Here is a 21,363-nt window from a genome sequence, read left to right as displayed (position 1 = left end):
AACCTCTTGTATCAGAGGCACATGGGATATATGCAAATGATCCTTATGAACATCAGGTGTTTCAGCTAATTGGTGATTCTGAATGCCCGTCACTTGTTTCATCGTGTGCTGTGCTGATGAGGTCGTAACAAGGCAGAAATATGCATATCCACAGCTAGTAGGGTTTGGCTTTATTGGCCTGAAATTGTCCATTAAAATGATGAAACAAGTCATGGCATTCAGAATCGCCAATTAGCTGAAACACCTGATGTTCATAAGGATCATGTGCATATATCCCATGTGCCTCTGATACAAGAAGTTTGGGAGGTCACTCAGTGGAAATTCTAGCTTTGCTGGAGTTTTCATTTTGTTTTTACTATTATAGACAAAGGTGTTCAAGCTTCCCATGTAATTACTATTACATACATTTGTAAAGTTAACTATACCACTTTTCAGGTCAACTTTCCATGTGAAAACACTGACGACTGGCTCACTTAAATTGACAAAAGATCATATTTCTTGCCCATTCATCTAAATCTTTGATTATTTAATGGTCTCCTATACTTTGTGGAGTATGACAGTTTATTCCACACATATGGCACAGTTTGAGTAATATACAGTGTCAGCGGCTCAACAGGTAGCACACTCACCTTTGGTACTGAAGGCTGAGGGTTTTATTCCCACACCAGTTAGATTGCTGACACTGTAGTGCAGTAGAAGGGGGTGATGTACTCCTGAATGTGTTGTCCTTTGGATCAGATGTTAAACCGAGGCTCCATCTGCCTGAGTTAACAGTAGCTTAGGTGGATATAAAAAAAGAAAAAAATCCCATGACGCCTATCAAAAAGAGTTTGGGTCCTTTTATATACAAAATAACTCTTATTTATAACATTTACAAATGTAAAATTATATATTTACACATGTTCATAATTTCCATTATAACATACTAAATTTTCATCACTATTAGACCCCATTCCTTTTACTGTAGCCAACAGAGTGTACTTAATATTGTTTCTAAAATCCATTTACCATTAAACATAATTTCATTTATGCTTTCATTCCATACAACATAAAATAACTTCATCTATTCTTTACTTCACTTCTTATAAATATTTAATTATATCCAAGATTATTTTATCTACTTTTATATTAACAAAAAAATCTTTATGTAGTTTCCCCATAACTTTTCTACTCTTTACATTTCAAAAACACATGTTCTGTAGATTCTTCTTGACAATGTAAGCCTATTCTATAACTTTTCTATTTATATGGCATATTTCCTTTTACTGGCAATTTATCTCTTACCACTCTCCAAAAAAAAAAAAAAAAATCTTGGTATTCTACTTTCTGATTACAGCATTTGCTTATTTTTATGGCTTTAATTTTATTTCATCTGTTAGATTTTTTCCCATGGTTTTATTACATTCTTATACCAGACTTTTCTATCTTTTTCTTCATCATCAATTTTTATTTTTCCACATCCACAAAAATATTTTTTCTTGATAGCATTTTATTTCTTCATTTATATACTTTTTCTTGTTTTTGCTCTGTTACCATACCCCAACATTTATCATACCTATGGTTATACAGTTTTACTAGTAATATGTCATCTTTATCATTAATCCACTTTAACACTTTGTGCAACTTTAATGAAGCAGCGTATACCACTAGATTAATTAACACTAAACCTCCTTTATTTACATAGAAAATTCCTCTTTTTACTGGGTTCAATCCAGACCTCCATCTGGAATAATTCTTATTCAAATATTGTTGGCAACAGAAATATACTTGCCAAGTATACTATTTTCCCATCAGTACTGATTTTATCACTAGTCTTTTTTTCTGAATGATAGTTTATATGTTCTCCAGAAAAGACATTTGCTTTATTTTTTTCCCATTGAATTCTACTTGCACCTTTATTCCCAAATTTTATACCCAACACAGAAATTACATTCATTGTAAAATATATACCCCTGATATTTACTACATCACCTAAATCTTTACTGTTCTCTTTATTTAAAGTCATCCCTATCCTCTCTGGACACTCATTTGTGCAAACTATTCCTACTTTTATCCATTTATTTTTGTTTTTTGCAATTGTTATAATGTCATCTGCATATGTTAAAACTGGAATTCTTAACTCATAAGATGTTATATACCCCCACCTCCCTCATTTTGTAATTTATTTCACACACTATCACATTAATAACTAATGCAGAGAGTATACAACTCATTGGACACCCCTGTCTTATACCACTTTTCATATGTACTACTTGGATTAACCAGCCATTTACAATTATTTTATTGTTAGTATATGCTGGCATATATAATTTCCTAACTTTATCACTTATATTATATTCTTTCATTAATATCCATAAGATTTCATATCCAATTGTGTCAAATGCCTTAAGGCATGATTTTTACTTCCTCTCTTCTGTTCATAATATCTACAATTTCTTCAACTATCATTAATTCTTGATACCCCTTTTCCTTTAGGTTCCCTATTAGAAGACTGAAAACACATTCTTTTGAATGCATCTTGGTCGAACTCAAAAGCCTAAAATGGCAAAATATTGAAGCGGCTTTTAAGCGAATTCTTTCCCAGGGAAAGAATTTGCTTGGCCGCTTTACTTTGCCATTTTTGGCACTGTAGTGCAGTCTCGGAGTTGGTATATTTAAGTAGGGGGGTGTGGGGGCACAGCCCCCCACATTGGGGGGTGTGGTGGGTGAAGCCCCCTACTTAATGTAATGTTTAAAGTATTTTATTTTTTTTGTTGGAACAGCGATTTTTTTCCCCTAGGAAAACAATCGCTGTTCTGACAGTTAGAAATTGTAAGCTTTCGCTTACATAGGGTCGATTAATCACCGTTCACTTTTATAAGCGTTTGGTGATCTAATATAGACCGTTCCTTTATACTATATATGCTATCGGCCAAAATATTTTCCAATTTAGTTTCAAATCTTAGTATTTTCATAAAGTTCTTATCATTATTAAATACTATTGGTCTCCAGTTTTAATTCACTTCTATATTCCTCCTTCCATATAAATGTAAGCTTTCCACAATATAATTCTTTAGAAACAAATCCTTCATTTAACCATTCATTCAAAATCTTTATTTTTTTTTGCCAAATCCCTTAAGTTTTCATACATGTGATACCCTATTTCATCAGGGCCTGCAGCTGAATGTACTTTTACTTGTCCTAGTACTTTATCTAGGTCATTTAAAGAAATCTCCATTTCCAACTCTTTATTCTTTCTGTTAACCTTTTTACTTTGTTTTTTTCCACAACCCTCTTTGTCTTTAAGCATTTCTTGTACACATTGTACTATGCTATTCATAATCTTTTCCTTAGTTCTTTCTATTTTTCCCTTTATATATTTTATTTCTTTCATTACACTACCATCTTCCTTTACTAATCTGCTTAAGTAACTCAGTACTATGTCTCTTTTTCCTTGCACATCTGACAAGGAAGTTTTAACAGCTACTGAAACATGGTTTCATAAATCACAACTCGAGCTCAACCCAAAAAAGACCAAACTACTACTTTTTCCCCAAATCCCTCTCTCGTGAAAAAAGAAAATTTGAAGTCCTCTCTCTTGATAATACAAACATTGAAGTCACCTTCTTATAGCAAAGTATTAGGAGTGATAGTGGAAGATAATCTTATATTTGACCTGCATATACAAAATTGCATAAAAAAACTCATCTAAAACTAGGGATGCTTTACAGAGCCAAAAACTCTCACTGATGCAACTAAAACTACACTTGCCACTACTTATCTCCTCCCAACTCTTCATCTTGCTCGCATCCTTACTAACTTCCAGGCTTCACAAAAATTAAAACTTGAACAATGCTATAACAAAGCTGCTAAATTTGCAGCACATACCCCTTTCAGAACCCACCACTGTATAGCACTGAAAAGCTTATATTGGTCAGAACTGCCACATCAGTTAACACATACACAACTTCTTGCTACCTATAAAATTATCCGGCATCCATCTGCCTGTCCAGCACTAAAAAAGTGTTCTACACAAATATGTTCCTAGTTTGTCATTATGATCCACTGACAAAAACTACTGCCTATCTACAAACCTAGCAGATCTGGGCATTGTAATTGTACAAGGTTGCCTAGGCCTGTAACTCCTTACCTGTTTCCATCAGTCTATATTTTCCCTTTTACTACTTTCCAGTATGTTGTCTTCATAATTTTCAGAAACTTTTGTCCTCTTTTTTTTCTCATCTAAGTTTTATTCTGTTTCTGCTACAGTACCTCTAAAAATTTATTTTGCCCATGTTCTTTTTTTCCGTAGTTATTTTAATTTTTCAATCCATCCATAAATGTCCAATTTTGTTACATTTATAACATTTCAATTCATTTTTTTTGCATCATGTCCCATTTCCCCACAAATATATTTTCTGTTTTCTTTTGTCATTTACTTATCAAATGTTTTCCACACACATAGTTTTGGATTGTCCCCAGTATTTTACAACACCCCTATTCTCCTCTACATTTATCATGCTTGGTATATGTATATCTTTTTTCTCTTTCTATTCTTAACACAATATTACAGTTCCAGCCACCAATCCATAAACCCCTTTTGTCATAAACATTTGCAGGGTCCACTATTACTTTATATAAATCTTCCAAATGTCCTTTCAAAGTTTTTCTACCTCTGTTTAAAATTTTACATGAATCATTTTGTTTTCCTGTTAAATGCTTTTATCACACAAAGATTCCATGGGTAACAGTCTTTCTATTTTTTTTTTATATTCTCCAAGAAAATTTTCCATTGAAAAAAGTCTCAAATATAATGTCACAAGATGTCTCTCTGTTAATGAGAATGAATGTCTTTCCTCATGTGCTTTTACACCCAAAGGAGCTATTAAATTGCCCTACACTTCATATTGGTGTGTTTCTTTCGTTACTTTAAATCCTTACCACATAACTCCTATTTTTTTAATTCTTCTTTTCTGTTATTCCACTTTTGTCTTCATTTACTTTATCTGCATGTGTGTTTTCCATCTCACCATTATTCTTCAGGATTGTCTCTACATTCTTCTTTTGTATTTTTTCCATAATGTCTCCCAGGAAACATCTTCATTTTCTGGCTCACTCTGCACCACCATTTCTTTAAGTAAATCATCCCACAACCCTCCCAACTGGAGGGTTGTAATTTATACATCAATCATTTGCTGACTCGCCTCCATCAAACAGATTTCATTGAAACATTTCCTTAGAATCCTGCACAAATTCACTGGTCTTTGTTTCCATTCTCCATTTTATCCATCACTCCATTATGTCCTTCCATCTATATCTGCCTCCCTATTTCTCCAGGCTGCCTCTGCATCTGGAACTGAGAAAGTGCTCCTCCAAAATGGGTTCCACTTGCAACAATAATGAGTAGGGGAAGTTCCCCATGTTGTATAAATACCACCTAGAGTATCCACTGTAAAGAGGTTACTAAACTAGTGGTACTAACCTGGTTAACAAAGGATAAATAAAATAAAAATGAATATATAAATCCCTCTTAATTTTGTCATCAAAGTGAAGAATTCCTTTATCATCCTGTGTCAGTGTTTTGGTACTATTATAAGTTAAGACATTCATGAAATTTTCTGTGTGTATTCTACAGGCCAGTAAGACCTTTCTTTGACTATATCTATATTGTATAGGGAACAGATTAAAATCTTTTACATCTATCATAATATTCCATTGAGTTGAGAGGGAATGTCTTGTGAACTTTCGTTGGACCATTTCTAAATTCTTTAACTGCCTTCGAGTCATATCTCTCAACTTGCAACCATTGAAAATTTGGTCAAAGCTCTTGAAATGTAGATATCTGACCAAAAATATGTACACCTAATTAACATGAAATTTACATACCTAGTAATCAAATTCCTCCTGCTCCCAGTAGGACCATGGTGAGAAACCAAAAAAAAAAAAAAATGAAATCAAACTTTCAGAACAAACATGGACTGAAGAAAAACTGCCTGCAACATTCATACAAGCCACACAAATTGTAAAGGTACAAACACTGTTTAAAGTAATTTGTGACCCTTTGTGTTCTGATTTTGTTCTGCATATGTTGCAAGACCGGTGTTACTTGGTGTAGTGCTGTGTGTTTTGTTTGAAGTTTTCCTAGCTGAATCTGTCAAGAATGCTTCAGTTGACATTCTGAAACTTATTTTTCTGAGAAATTCTGCCCCAGCATGATGTCATATTAGGCAATCAGGAAATCAGAGCTGGAAATATTGAATTGTGGCAGTTTTTTTGGAGACATTATCTTGTATTTTATTGGGCTTCAGCTGTGACAGGATAAAACCATAAATTCATTCACATTCATATTCATAATTGGTGTTGCAATGCATGTTTTACTATTTTATACAAGGAGTTCCGTTCAGTTTGTGTAGTGGTGAAATAGGTTGCATGTGTGTGTTGTACTGCCAGTAGCATAGTGCTTGTTGCAGTTCATTTTAAATGGCATAAATGGTATTTTTTATGTGAAAATAGTTACTCAGCTATGTATATTGTTTTCAGGTCTGTAAGCCAAAATATGAGATTAGTTTCTGCTATACATACCTCTCAGCTGTGTCCCTATTAAATCAGCGAATGCTTAACATAGCAAATGCTGTTTAACCGACCCTCTTTAATCGAAATGGCAAAATCCCGACTGCACAGAACAGCGATTTTGTTTTCCCCAGGGGACAAAAATCACTGCGCTGTTTTCGGGACTTTGCCATTTCCTCCACTGTGGTATGATCTCAGAGTCAGTATATTTAAGTAGGGGGGTGTGGGGGGCAAAGTCCCCACTTTATTTTGTGTTTTTTTTTTTTGTATGGAACAGTGATTTTTTTTCCCTAGGAAAAAAATCGCGGTTCTGTATGTTCAGCATTTTGCCGTTTTGACATTTTAGGGTCTATTATACAGCGTTCACTTTAAGCATTTGCTGTTATATTATAGACCCTCTCAGCTATCCAGTCTATTGTAGAATGCCCCCAAATGGGTTTCCATATGCAAACATACATGGAACTTTAAGACAATACTGCTATATAATTCATACATGACCTCCTATGTACACATCTCAGTCTATCTCCTTGATCTACTCCCAGTACCGTCAACATTCCACCTGTTTTATCATCCTCCAAATTGTTTCAGGAATAACCCATTTTTCCCTTGTAAACCTCTCTGCATACCCTGTCCTACAGTTTCATACTACATCTTTTTAAGGAAAAAAATTATATCACATACAAAATAAATAATGCATAAACTTCAACTTGTCAATGAACAAGTGTGTATGTTTGTATCTGTGCATGTCATGTGAGACAGCTTATATGAGGAATAGTACTGTACTTATTCTTATGTTTGAAAGTTAGCTATGAATATAAAACTACCTATTCACTAACTTCCTTTCCTACATGCCAAACAAAACATTTTACACATACAGCTACCATTTAAAAACATTAAGAAAACCAACAGTGATGATAGGAAGTGACTACAAATTGAAACTAATGCATTCACCATTTTGAAAAAAATATATTTTATTTAATAATCCTCACAAAAGAAATGCATTTCATCCTAGCAGAACCCATATTATCTGTGATTTCCTAAATTCTCTATGGTATGTAGGAGGCCCCGCATCTTCATCAACGTTGTTGTCATCCAAACTTTCTTTTGAACTAAGTCATTCTTAAGAGTTTAGAACTCTGACATCAGAAGTTAAACCAACAACTTGGATGTCTCTGCTTTCATTATAAAAACACCTCAGTTCTCAGAAATGCCTTTCATGCACTCACCTGCCAGCCTTAGTGGAATTGCTTTTATGACATCAAAGGTCAGAGGGCATTCCACAGAGAATAACATGGAGGCACAGCATTGCAGAATTAAACATAGAAAATAAAAGGGAAAAAATATCACAAACCATGAAACTGTTATGGCTAAACCACAGAAGGAAGCATTATAACAAATAAAACCACTATGAAAGTAAAAATAGCTACAAATCACTTTAAGATAAATCACAAGGCTGGAACATTTAGATCTATTTGAAAAAGCTTCAACAACTTTAATTACACTTGGATCTTACAGGTTAATTAGAGTTGACCTCTCTGTTGGTCTATAATGCAAAGCAAAGTCAGATTCAATGCTTGAAAGTTTGTACTTGAAACACATACTGGAGAAGATAGCAATAAATTAGAGAACCTAATACTAAAAATAGTGCTAAAAAGTACTGTATGCATTATACAAAACCTTCCAAGATATTGACTTGGCTTTCATTTTAATGAAAATAAGTCTGTAATAACTGCCTTTAAAAATGCATCAATTTTAAATTTCACGTAGGATTAGTGTTATCTTACCACCTCTTAGAAACAGATCAGGAAAATCCTTCTGAAAAGCAGTCATTAAGCATTAGCAGCGTTATTATTAACACTGAGAAAACACCTTCCAACCTTTTGCAAGTGACAATGATGTAATTAACATCTTGTCGAGCAGTATACTGATTGTTATAATGATTAAAAATGCAAAAACAAAATGGTTAAATTACAGAAAACCATGCCTCACCACACTACTGATCTGAAAAGACAGGACATTTTGAGTTAATGTTTTTTGAATACTCGTGTTTATCAGACTGTGTCCTGATGAAGAAAAAATGTAAATACTGTAAATCACATTTCAGTGCAATGGTGTGGTATTTTTTTGTTTCTCTATTTTGGTGACACTTCAAATTGATCTCAAGAAAATGCCCCCATTTTGTTTCATTGCAATCCAAAACCGCACTTCAAGTTGTACTGGGAGCTTTGTTTGGATTTATAAAGATTCACCTCCCCTATCTCCTGATACCGAAAGCTATTAACTGGCTGCCAGCCCTTTATTTTCATCTACTCCTGAGACATTGTAGGAGAGAAGCATTTTTACAATATTATATTCTAATTTTAATGGTCTGTCTTTTCCTCATGGTAGACATCAGTACTGTTCCAAGCTAATGACATGATGGCTGGTGTCACAAAAGGAGGTACTGCCAGCATGGCTATCTGGAATTATGTAAATAATTATATGTCCTTTGTGAATATCAGCATGATTTATATAGAAGTGTGACAGAACTATTGCCAGCACAACTATCTGCAATTTTGTAAATAATTATGTCATTTGTGAATATCAACATGATTCATATAAGATACTTTTCTTACAAATGTATTAGAACTGTATGTTGGGTGTATATCAGACATCTGGCACAGAACTGTGTTGAAAAGGTTTTTGCAAGTGCTTAAAATGTAACCACAGCATGCCCTACTGGAATAGAACAGAAATGTACATACACTATTGTAACTGTTTAAATGTGTATATTTTAACATTGGAAACTGGGCGACAGAGGGTTAACTTCAGAAAAATAGCTGAAATTAAATTACTTTATGATCAAGCAATAAAAAGATATTATCTTACTGTTTCAGTACAGCAACAGACACTGTCTGTGTTGAGAAGTTTTCTGTATCGTCTTGCAAGTGTTTTGTGTTATGGCTTCCAGGATCTGCAAAGATCTGAAGCAAAGCCATTGGGTATGTATTTTTACAGGGAGCTGCTAAATACTGCTAGCTTTCATCAGTGGGGGTTTTACCTGGGATAGTAATATGACAAGAAATGTCATTCTGCAAGCTATCCTAGCAGTAATATTTGAGATGTTAATTTAAGAACTGAGAGAGAGATGTTCATCATTCTGTAGTCTGTCTTGGACCTGACCAAAAGACCCATTCATCACACACCTGCTTTGCTATGAGTAAACAAGTCTAGGGAACAGTATAATTCTCTTAGCTATAGTCGGGAATATAGCAAAGCATTGTTATGTTTTTCTTTATTTGAGACTTCCCTCAATGTTTTAAATATTTCCTGTGATTTTGAACTCTGATGTTACTGTACATATATATTTAGTATTGTCTTGTTCTTTTATTTATTATTAAATACATTTAAACCTTTCATTTGTGGCTGATCTGTGTAGAGACATATTTAAGTTTTGAGACTACTTGCATATTTATTTGGCAACACTGTGCAAGCCACTCCTAATAGCCTTACTTTTGGTCAAAATACCATTTGTATCGATAGTAACATTGCACAGTAAGATTGGACACTCTTTGTTAAGGGCCTTAAAGTAGCTTATAAAGAGCTGGCTGGCGGCAGTTAGAACTACCTTATAGTCTGGGCAGAAGGGTGCATAGCTAATAAACCTGTGCCAGCCTTTCCCAGGTGTGTGTGTGTGTGTAAAACAAATTAGCAAATGAGTGTCGGCTACTTTGGCAGGAACACAAAGCACTGGTTGGACAGAGAGTGTTTGAGGTCCTGGCTTGCAACTCGGATGAGATCTCAACTCTATAGTTGTGCCAATGGGGAGTCTTATTGGGGATCTGGGGAAAGAGGAAGAAACAAGCCCCAGACTAACTGTGTTCTCTGTGTGCTCTTAAGGGAAATTTCACTTTACTGTATGTGTACTTGTCACCCTTCCAATGGACGTCCCCCACTGTTGTCAGTGGTGAGGATTGAGGCTCCTTGATTACTGGGCCAGCAGTGGGGCATCACAGCTGGCAAGGGACACTCCAAATTTCAGAAATCATAATTTAAAGAGCCACTCAGGATTTTGGGGAACCCTGTTATTTTAAGCTTGAAAATATTTTCTGGCAAATATGGGACAGCTGTGAGGCATGCCCCAAGTATAATTACAGAAGGAAGAATTATATTTCAAAGCAAGTATAACAAAGGCATTACATAGTTCAGTTATTCTGTGTCACAGTGATGCTTTTACAGTTCAACTGGTCTCCTGGCCTTATTTTCTAGCTCATTATATTGTGCAACCTCTTCTAATGCTTGCTTATATAGTGTTGCCTGTCTAGCAATATTTTGCATGTCATAAACATGTACTTCTCAGAACTGAATTAAAAGCAGATCTGTATTGCCCAAATTGTATCCACAAATTGAAGAGTAAAAAAACAAAAACCAGGACACGGAACTCCACTGAAGTAAATAATACTGTATCCAGAAAACACACCAACGTAGAGTTCCTCCTTCAAGGCAGAAAGGCAGAGAAAGACAAATATGCACTGCAATGCTCAAAATAAAAACAAAAACTAAAGTAAAAACAATTTAAATAAAAATGTATTGTTTTTATTTTGAGCATTGCAGTGGATATTTGTCTTTCTCTGCCTTTCTGCCTTGCAGGAACTCTACGTTGGTGTGTTTTCTGTATCCACAAATTGATTACTTCTGTTAGAACCAAGTACAATTCTGCTCTTACAATTAGCATATTTGCTGCCCCAACACTTGCTAATTCTTGGAAATTGTGCAAACACCAAATTAGAGTATAGGCCTTAAAGTTTTGCCATGTAGAACTCCTGCACCAAAAGTGTAATTGAATGCACTCTTTGGACTATGACACTTTGGATTCTCGGCTATTAATAATAGAACACAATGTGTAACATAAGGATTCACCTTGTGTCAAAGAAGGTGAATCCTAAATAACTGTGGGGCAAAAATATCAAAGCTTTTCCAAAATCTAGATACATAACTACAGTGACTCCATTAGTCATGGCTATAAATTTGTAGAACTCAAATTAGTTGCAGTGGATCTTTAATAATTCCACGTTGAACAATCACTACCCATAACACTGATTCTGGCTTTCATAATAAAGTCCCAACATGCATCTTTGAAAAGAAATTTGCCCAACAAAGAGGACAAGATTATTGTACCATAGCTTTTCCTATCAGTGCAGAGACCCACACTAAGCATTTAGTATATGATTTTTGTTTTCAAATCACTAAAAACAAATTAAGATTTTAATAACCTGTTGAGTACATGAAACAATATAGGTAGTAAATCTTCCTTTAGATTTCAACACAGCTGCAACACCATCTGGTCCCACTGAACAGAGCGAGTTGAGTTTTGGCAATGCCTTTCTTGTTGCTGCTAATGTTGTACATGGAGAAGAGATAGTCAGTGTCGCACTCTTTAATATTTCGCATCTTGCTTGAACTCCTGACACCTGTGAAATACATTTTCAGAATCTTTGGAATTGTTTGTTTAACCTATTAAAGCTATTACCCACTACTAGTGGCCCTGTAGTACAAGTAGTGAATGACTGACCATGTATTTGTAATAGATTTTATCAGTGGTATTACAAGCCTTCTTTTTTTACTGTGTCTTTGTAAACCTGTAAGATAATCAACATTTATTTCTACTAGTAGGAAATGTGTTATATAATTGGAAGTCCCGTTTTTTCTTCTTATATGATATTGGTCTGTCATTCAATCAATATGACAGTTTATATATATTTTTTTCTTTTTGCTGTAAAGGATGCTGTAGACTCTGATTCAAGCACTGTGTTCAATAGTCAAAAGCATTATCTTCTATAACATTAATTTCCATGTTTCTTGCACAATTGTTATGCAATCATGTTCATATTCTGATTGCAGTCTGCACATTAGACAATTGAGAGGTAAGTGCAGTGTGGCCAGAAGTTCGGTGTGGGGCCATGGTAAAGACCCCATGTGGTAAAGTATGGACATTAGTTGCAAACAAGGCTAGTATTTTATTATTACAGTCCAGCATATTACTACAGGTTGGTTCATTTGCTAACCGCTGTTGTCCTTTTATAGATGTCAAAAAATCTAGTTCATACCAAATCAGAGGAGAACAATTCATCTAATCAATTCAAGGTAGTTAAAATGTCCCATTAATGTTTATTGGTACTCCCACACTTGTACATCTAAAAACTCAGTGTTAAACATATATGGATGGGCTGTAATAACACGCAGTTAGAGAAAACTTCGAACAACTTTTCATATAACAAAGTCTGCTACCATATTTTCTAATTATCACTGTCTGATGTAGTAATAGTGTCACCACCCTGTTTGTTCTTACCTCAGCCACTCAAATTTTGTAACGCCTGGAACATCCAGGTTATTCGTATCCCATATCTCTAAAGTCACCACCCTATAGCTATGAAATGCCATTCTTGCCTTTAATTCCCAACATTAAGTGCTTACACTTTTAGCAATGCAAAAGTAACCTTTAATACTAAGATGAAGTCCTGTATCTGTAGATGTTACAATACTGGTTTTGTTTGGAACCCAAAAAGTAAACACTACTTTTAGTTTGCTATAAAAAAAGACGGATTCATAATTGAGATGTAAATCATCTGTATAATAAATACATTTGTCATTTCCTACAACATACAACTAACTTGGTAAAGTAGCAGTATATAGCTGCCTTAGTCACGTAATAAATCACTTAGTCTTTCCATACATCTTGAAGACAAAATTATCTTGGTCATGTATATCTCCATTTTCTAAATATTCCAAGAAGTCCAACGTTGTGGCTCTGGGGAGTGTCCCTTAAATCATTTGAGTGTGTGTGCAGTTATGACATGCCTAGTTTAATTTTACCCTAAACAAATGACAAATACAGATGTTGGTGAACTTTAAACCAGATAAATGAGGCAGAATAACCCTTGTGTTAGCTACACCTGTTACCCTTTTTTGTATTGGCCTCAGCAGACTTTCCTAATAAGTATTTCTTCAGCATGAGTACTGTTTTCTGGAGTTGGTACATTTTCATTAACCGCTACCATTTCACTAGCTTCTACTTCAGTGATATGTTTTGACAATACAATAGTGTCATTTTCAGTTAAAACTGTAGAGGACTTGAATGCAATGCCCATCATTTATTTACACTGGATCTTCTTCTTCTTCTTCTTTCAGCTTTTTCCCGGTTAGGGGTCGCCACAGCAGATCACCTGTCCGCTCATGATTGGCAGTGGAGTTTTACAGTGTCGAGTTGCCAGCCCGGCACCCAACCTTCCACAGAAGGCACACACATGCACACACTCACACCTAGGGCCAATTTAGAGTGTCCAGTCCACCTACAGCGTGTCTTTGGGATGTGGGAGGAAACCGGAGCTCCTGGAGGAAACCCACGCGACCACAGGGAGGGCATGCAGACTCCGCACAGGAGGCACCCCAGTTGAGGATTGAACCAGAGAACCTCTTGCTGTGAGGCGGCAATGCTAACCGCTGCACCACCGTGGCCACCCATTTATTTACACTGGATCTCAGCATCAATATGTTGCTCTAACAGGATTATCATGTTATTGTGATTTTGTTGCATCAGGTAACAATTCCTTGTTATCAGTACTTGGTTAACTAAATTTTGACTGCTGTATCACCATTTTCCTGTTTTTTGATATGATCATACTTGATTTATCCTCAGTGTTCCTTCTGTAGTTTGACAGTTTAGGATTTAATAAGTATTGCAGTTTATGGCTATAGAACAGGAGATGGTCTATCATTTATGATAACCAAGTAAATGTCCTGGTTTCTGAGCCATTGTTTAAATTTCCATCAACATGAATAGTGGACTAGTAATGTTGTATACCACATATATTGGTTATAATTTTTGGTTTTGTGTATTTTTGGATGCTATCTTCCTTTTCTTCCCATTAATTCTGTCAGTCAGGGGGTAATATAAAAATAAACAAGTTGGTAACTTCCTTGCTTTTCGTTGTCTTAAATTGTTTATATAACTTTTTGTACCAAGAAGTTTGTTACTTCTGCAGGATGTAATCATTTTATTGTATCAAGATGTCAAATGCATACATTTGCACTTTGTTCTTCCTCCTTTCATGGTCCTAAATGCAGCATTTACTGATTATATACCAGCAAGATGTTCATCTGGTCTTTTGCCCTATAATAACCATGAGAAGTCCATTAGTTTGACAAAGTTTATACATTCGGTTTGATCATATAATAAATCTTACTACATAAGCATTTAAATCCTCAATTTTTACAAAAAAAAATTAAAATATAACTAAAATAAATAATTGCAAAACTGAGCCAGTAATCTCAGATGTATCTAGCTATACAAAATAGCACAATTCTCAGAGGAAGAATGCTAGTTTATTTTGAACAAAAAACTGAAGCAAAATGTAAAATGCAATGCCAAACCTGGTAGTAGCTTTACAAAATAAATTGTTATAATTCAGAATTACTACTGTGTGGCTTTGAGTGTAAATATTTAAAAAACGTACAAAAACTTCTTGCCTTTATAATGAGATCTTATCTTCACAAAGATTATCAGTGTTACATAATATGGTCTTGAGAAAAGTAAATATTAAAATATTATGTTGAAATCATCTCTTGTATTTACAAGTGAACCTTGCCTTCACTAGAGATATCTGTCTATGCCCACAGTGCAAATATATTCTATCATAACAAAAAATGTCAAAGTATAGAAACTTTCATTGCTTTGGTGCAAGACAGACTAATGATTCTGCAAGTGTATGTTTAAGTACTTAATAAAATGTTCAGAACACTCCAGAAATGTGGCAAAATGTGCTACCATGCATGCATTAAGAGGCATCATTCAAGTATACCTGCTTAAAAATCTAGGATTGGCAGAAGCAGGGACAATTAGCCAGCTCAGAAAAAATTCATTAAAATAAATAAATAAATAAATAAATAAATAAATAAATAAATAAATAAATAAATGCACAGATGCTCACAAAATAAAATGAAAGAAACTATATAACAATCATTCAAATGGCTACCAAAGTCTGTTACTGAACTGGTTTGTTAGAAGCACTTCAATCTAACACAGATTATAACTTGCAAAATACAAAGAGGAAATAATACAAGAAGGCAAATGAGTCCCATGCTCACAAAATGAAAAGACTTGGGGGGTGGGGGGTGGCAAGAGCACAAGAGCAGGCACTACCAATTAAGATGGAAAAGAATCCATTAAAAAAATTTAAAATACATGGTCAAAATAAAACACAGATTCTCACTACAGTGAATGCCAGTGCAGCTATGATCTGTGATAGACTATTAATAGGAAACAGCATGAAAAAGTAAATGAAATGCTCACATACCTAATAAATATTTTTGGGAGGAGAGGAAAGCAAGAACAACTGGATACCAGAAAAAAGAATCACGTAAAAAAAATATTAAAAAAAGAAAATTAAAAATAAACCACATGATCAGAATGCTCAAAATAAGATAAAGCAGTCTTAACAAACATTCAAATGGCTATAACAGTACTTCACTACAGTGATTTTTCAGTACAAATACTACATGCCACAGTGTAAGACTTCAAAACAGTGTAAGAAAGCAAATCGAACACGTGTATGCCCTCTAAATACACTGGGGGGGGGGGGGTGAGAACAGGTACCGCTAGCCATGATGGGAAAAGAATAAATTAGAAAGATAAAATCACTGCTTATCCTGCCACAGAAACTATCAGAGAAAAGAATCAAAAGAAAAATAAAATGAATGCCACGGAGTATGACTGGGAAACAGTGCAAGATGGCAACTAGATTAGTCACATGATCAACAAAAGGTGAGAGGGACGGAAATAAACACCACTAGCCACTGGGGAAAACAGTCAATAAAAGAAAAATAAAATGAATGCCACGGAGTACGACTGGGAAACAATGCAAGATGGCAACTAGATTAGTCACATCATCAGCAAAAGGTGAGAGGGACGGAAATAAACACCACTAGCCACTGGGGAAAACAGTCAATAAAAGAAAAATAAAATGAATGCCACTGAGTATGACTGGGAAACAATGCAAGATGGCAACTAGATTAGTCACATGATCAACAAAATGTGAGAGGGACGGAAATAAACACCACTAGCCACTGGGGAAAACAGTCAATAAAAGAAAAATAAAATGAATGCCACTGAGTATGACTGGGAAACAATGCAAGATGGCAACTAGATTAGTCACATGATCAACAAAAGGTGAGAGGGACGGAAATAAACACCACTAGCCACTGGGGAAAACAGTCAATAAAAGAAAAATAAAATGAATGCCACGGAGTATGACTGGGAAACAATGCAAGATGGCAACTAGATTAGTCACATGATCAACAAAAGGTGAGAGGGACGGAAATAAACACCACTAGCCACTGGGGAAAACAGTCAATAAAAGAAAAATAAAATGAATGCCACTGAGTATGACTGGGAAACAATGCAAGATGGCAACTAGATTAGTCACATGATCAACAAAAGGTGAGAGGGACGGAAATAAACACCACTAGCCACTGGGGAAAACAGTCAATAAAAGAAAAATAAAATGAATGCCACGGAGTATGACTGGGAAACAATGCAAGATGGCAACTAGATTAGTCACATGATCAACAAAAGGTGAGAGGGACGGAAATAAACACCACTAGCCACTGGGGAAAACAGTCAATAAAAGAAAAATAAAATGAATGCCACGAAGTATGACTGGGAAACAATGCAAGATGGCAACTAGATTAGTCACATGATCAACAAAAGGTGAGAGGGACGGAAATAAACACCACTAGCCACTGGGGAAAACAGTCAATAAAAGAAAAATAAAATGAATGCCATGAAGTATGACTGGGAAACAGTGCAAGATGGCAACTAGATTAGTCACATGATCAACAAAAGGTGAGAGGGACGGAAATAAACACCACTAGCCACTGGGGAAAACAGTCAATAAAAGAAAAATAAAATAAATGCCACTGAGTATGACTGGGAAACAGTGCAAGATGGCAACTAGATTAGTCACATCATCAGCAAAAGGTGAGAGGGACGGAAATAAACACCACTAGCCACTGGGGAAAACGGTCAATAAAAGAAAAATAAAATAAATGCTTAGAATAAAACAGGAACACTGTAGCACTAAATTACTAGAGTGCCTCAACAGCACAGCAGCTACCTGCCCTTAAGCATGACCAGGAAACAATGCGAGAAGGCAAACACATACTCACACCTACAAATGAAAGAAATACATTTGGCAGAGGAGTGGAGGGAGACTGGGACCACCAGTCTTCAGGGAAAATAATCAATGAAAGAAAAATGTTCAAATTCTCAAAATAAGATAAAGCAACAGTCTCTCAAACACTCAAATGGCTATAATGGTATCCCACTGAACTGGCTTGTCAATGCAGCTGCTACCTGTGACTGAGACTGACTGGGAAAACAATGCAATAAGGCAAATGCAGCACTCCTACTCAGACTAAATAAATACACTTGGTGAGCAGGAACAAGCAACACTACTTACCAGTAAACGAATGAATGGCAAAAAAATACATAGCTTCACTATCCACAAAGGAATCAAATCAATAATCAATTAAACAAATGCACAAAATATGACAGTTCCCCACTTGGGTATTGTAGAGAAACTATCAACTGGGCATAAACCCCTACATCACCAGGTGCGTAGCCAAATGGCTTACCGACAGGACACATACTGTTAAAAATGTCCGTGTGTGAATTCACCTCTAGCAAGAGGCCACTCACCAGCAGCATACCACAGAGATTTGTGCTAGGCCCTCTCCTGTTTGGAACGTATTTCCCAGAAGTCAAGGGAAATGTAGATTAAATTTGGCTGACCAAGTTCACAGATGACTGTATATTGGAGGCAATCAGTGAATCCCCAAACAATACAGATATACTGCAGAAAGGATTATTGCAGACAAGTGATGAATGCCAGAATGATGGATTGAAACTAAGTGCAGAAAATGCATAAGTTATTCTCTTTGGGAAAGCAAATACCCCAGCTAATTACAATATAGACAGCACCCCCCCAAGAGTAGATCCATTAGTATGTGATCTGGGTCCTTGGGTTGATAGTAATCTGAACTTTGACTACCATGTGTTTAAATTTTTGAAAAAGTCCTATGTGGCACAACTCAGTATAACTGCATTGTACTTGGCCCTCCTCAAATCAATAATTGGGTACAATGCACCTTTTTGTATGTACCTCACCAGACATCTGAAATAGTTGGAGTGACTCCAGAGGTTTCTCACCAGGAAGGTACAGGGTATAAAAAAAGAAATCCTAAGCGGAAAAATGGAAGGCCCTGTAACTGTATTTTGTCTGCCACAGACTATTAAGGGGTGATCTGTCTGGCATACAGCAGGGCAGTCTCTGATTCAGCCCTGATGGAAATGTTACACTTCCATAAATCAAAATGCACAAGGGTCACTTTCTCCACAGATCTTACCCTAGCCTCTGACATGAATAAATCATGTTGGGGAGAGAGATGTTTTTCAGATATTACCCCTTCTCTGGAACAAGCTTCCTATTCACATGAAGCAAAGCCCTTTCCTTACCCTCTTCAAGCACAACCTAAATCAATAGATGGTTAATCATAAATTAACTCTTGGGGTGGTGCCCATGTCCCTCATGGACCGAGTCAGTCAGTAATAGATACCATAGAATAGACTCCTACATCTGTGAACTTTGTTCACCTAGCTATTGAAAATTGTGAAACTCTGGTTAAATATGACTAGGCTTGTAAGGACTCTTGGACAGTTAGCCTGGTAATGTCTTATGAACCTATGAAGACAAAGCAGCACTTAAAAGCAGCTTATACAGTACCTCAATGCACTGGCTTGTCAGTGCAGCTTACTATCTGCCACTGATTATGGCTAGAACAATACAAGAAGGGAAAAGGAACCTTAACTTCCCCAGTGAATAAATACACTTGGGATGCGGTAGATCACAAGGTATCAGGAAGCATACATTTTTTTCAGAACAGTGAAACAGAATCCTGACTTCACTGTGTGTGTGTGTGTGTGTGTGTGTGTGTGTGTGTGTGTGTGTGTGTGTGTGTGTGCACTCTTGTGCTTCCATTTGCAAAAAACATACAGTTATGCAGGACACATACCTTTTAGTTGTACCTGATTTTGCAGAATGTCCCTTTTTGAGTACATTTTGTCCTGCCCCTTGTAAAATCTTTGATTTTCTGGTAAATTACTGAGGATTTCAGACAAGTTGATAATGGTCAACATAGTTTCATACTGTCTGTTTAGAAACTGAATGTTGATGCAAAACCTGCTGTTTATACTATTTTTTTAAATGAATCATAGTAATATTTAAAAATTGTTCCAGATTTTATCCCCCATTATTTTTTGCTATGTCCCGAATTCTTAAGCAAAGCTTAGATTATGCAGAGAACATCTCTCAGCTGTACCTGAATTTACAAAATATTTATGATTTTTGCCCTGACTCAAATTTTCTGGTAAATTACTGAGGATTACAGGCAAGTTAATGCCAGGCATAGTTTCATGTTTCTTTGCTCTAACAACAAGAACTTACTCACTGTCTCCAAGGGCAACAACACTGCAGGAGAATCTTTATTTTTCAACTATATATCTCGTATATGGAACTCCCTTTCTAACTCCATTATCTCAATCTCATCCACTAAACACTTTAAGCCATCACTTAAAGCTTATCTAAAAAATAAGTGGCTGTGTTCCTGTACTAACCCCTCAGGAGGCTCTGATACATCACAGTATACCCAAAACATATCCAACTTCTCCCCGGTGTTTAATCCTTTCTTCCTACTGACCTGTCTTAACCTTATATCTTGACATAAGTCATACCTACAAATAGTTCTAGCTATGTTCAAAGCCCAGGTTTTGTTGTCAAGATGTAACAAATTTATATGTTATGTATACTACATTTTGTTTACTTTATAATTGTGTGCATGAAAATTTGCTGTTACTCATGGAGCTTTTCTCCCAGGGCCTCTGCTGAAAAAGGACCTGTGTCTAGTCGGACTTTCCCAGTAAACAAATGTTAAATAAAAAAATAAAAATAAAATTATGCAGAAAATGTCTGATGCCAAACCTGTTATATATTTTAAGTGAATTAGAGTAATATTTAAAAACTGCCCCAGATGTGTCCATTATTTTTGGCTATGCCCATAATTTCTCTGTAAAGCTGAGAGGTATGCAATAAACCATGCTGTACCATACCGCTCAGCTCCCCATGATTTTGTAGAAATCTTTTATATTTTTTTTGTCCTGTTCCTGATTTTTTGGTAAATTACTGAGGATTACAAAGAAGTCAGTAATGACTCCCTGAATTTATAAAGTAATATTTATCAAGTGTCCTTGATTAGTTTCCCCTTTGTTTTTGGCTATGTCCAGACTCTTTGAGTAAAGTTAAGAGGTATGCAGCACCCCCCCCTCCCATTTCACTTGTAGTAAAAGTAAATTTAAAAAACAACTTGTATATTTTACTGTGGGCAGTATCTATTATCACTGTCTACACTACATCTTCATTCCTGAAAATCCACAACTACATTTCCCAGCAGTCTCCAGTCAAGTGATTACTAAACTAGAGATTTAGAGGAAAGCACCGATGTTGGTTTCTAAGGGCAGCTGATCATAGGGATTTAAACTGCACAGCTCTCTGTATTCTCTAGCCATAGCAATACGTGATTAGAGATTGCTGACTCAGCACTCTGATTGGTTATGAATAACTGATTGCAGGTGCTTAGAATAGGGTTGGCTACCCATGTCCTATTAAAAAATACTGTTCACTGCAGAGTCACAAATTCATACAGTATATGAGGCATAGTTAGTCT

This window comes from Protopterus annectens, chromosome 13.part0, assembly GCF_019279795.1.
Source record: "Protopterus annectens isolate FY-2018-M chromosome 13.part0, PAN1.0, whole genome shotgun sequence".
In the NCBI taxonomy this organism is placed as follows: Eukaryota; Metazoa; Chordata; order Ceratodontiformes; family Protopteridae; genus Protopterus; species Protopterus annectens.
The sequence above is the reverse complement of the archived record's forward strand: the minus strand, read 5'-3'. Positions refer to the sequence as shown.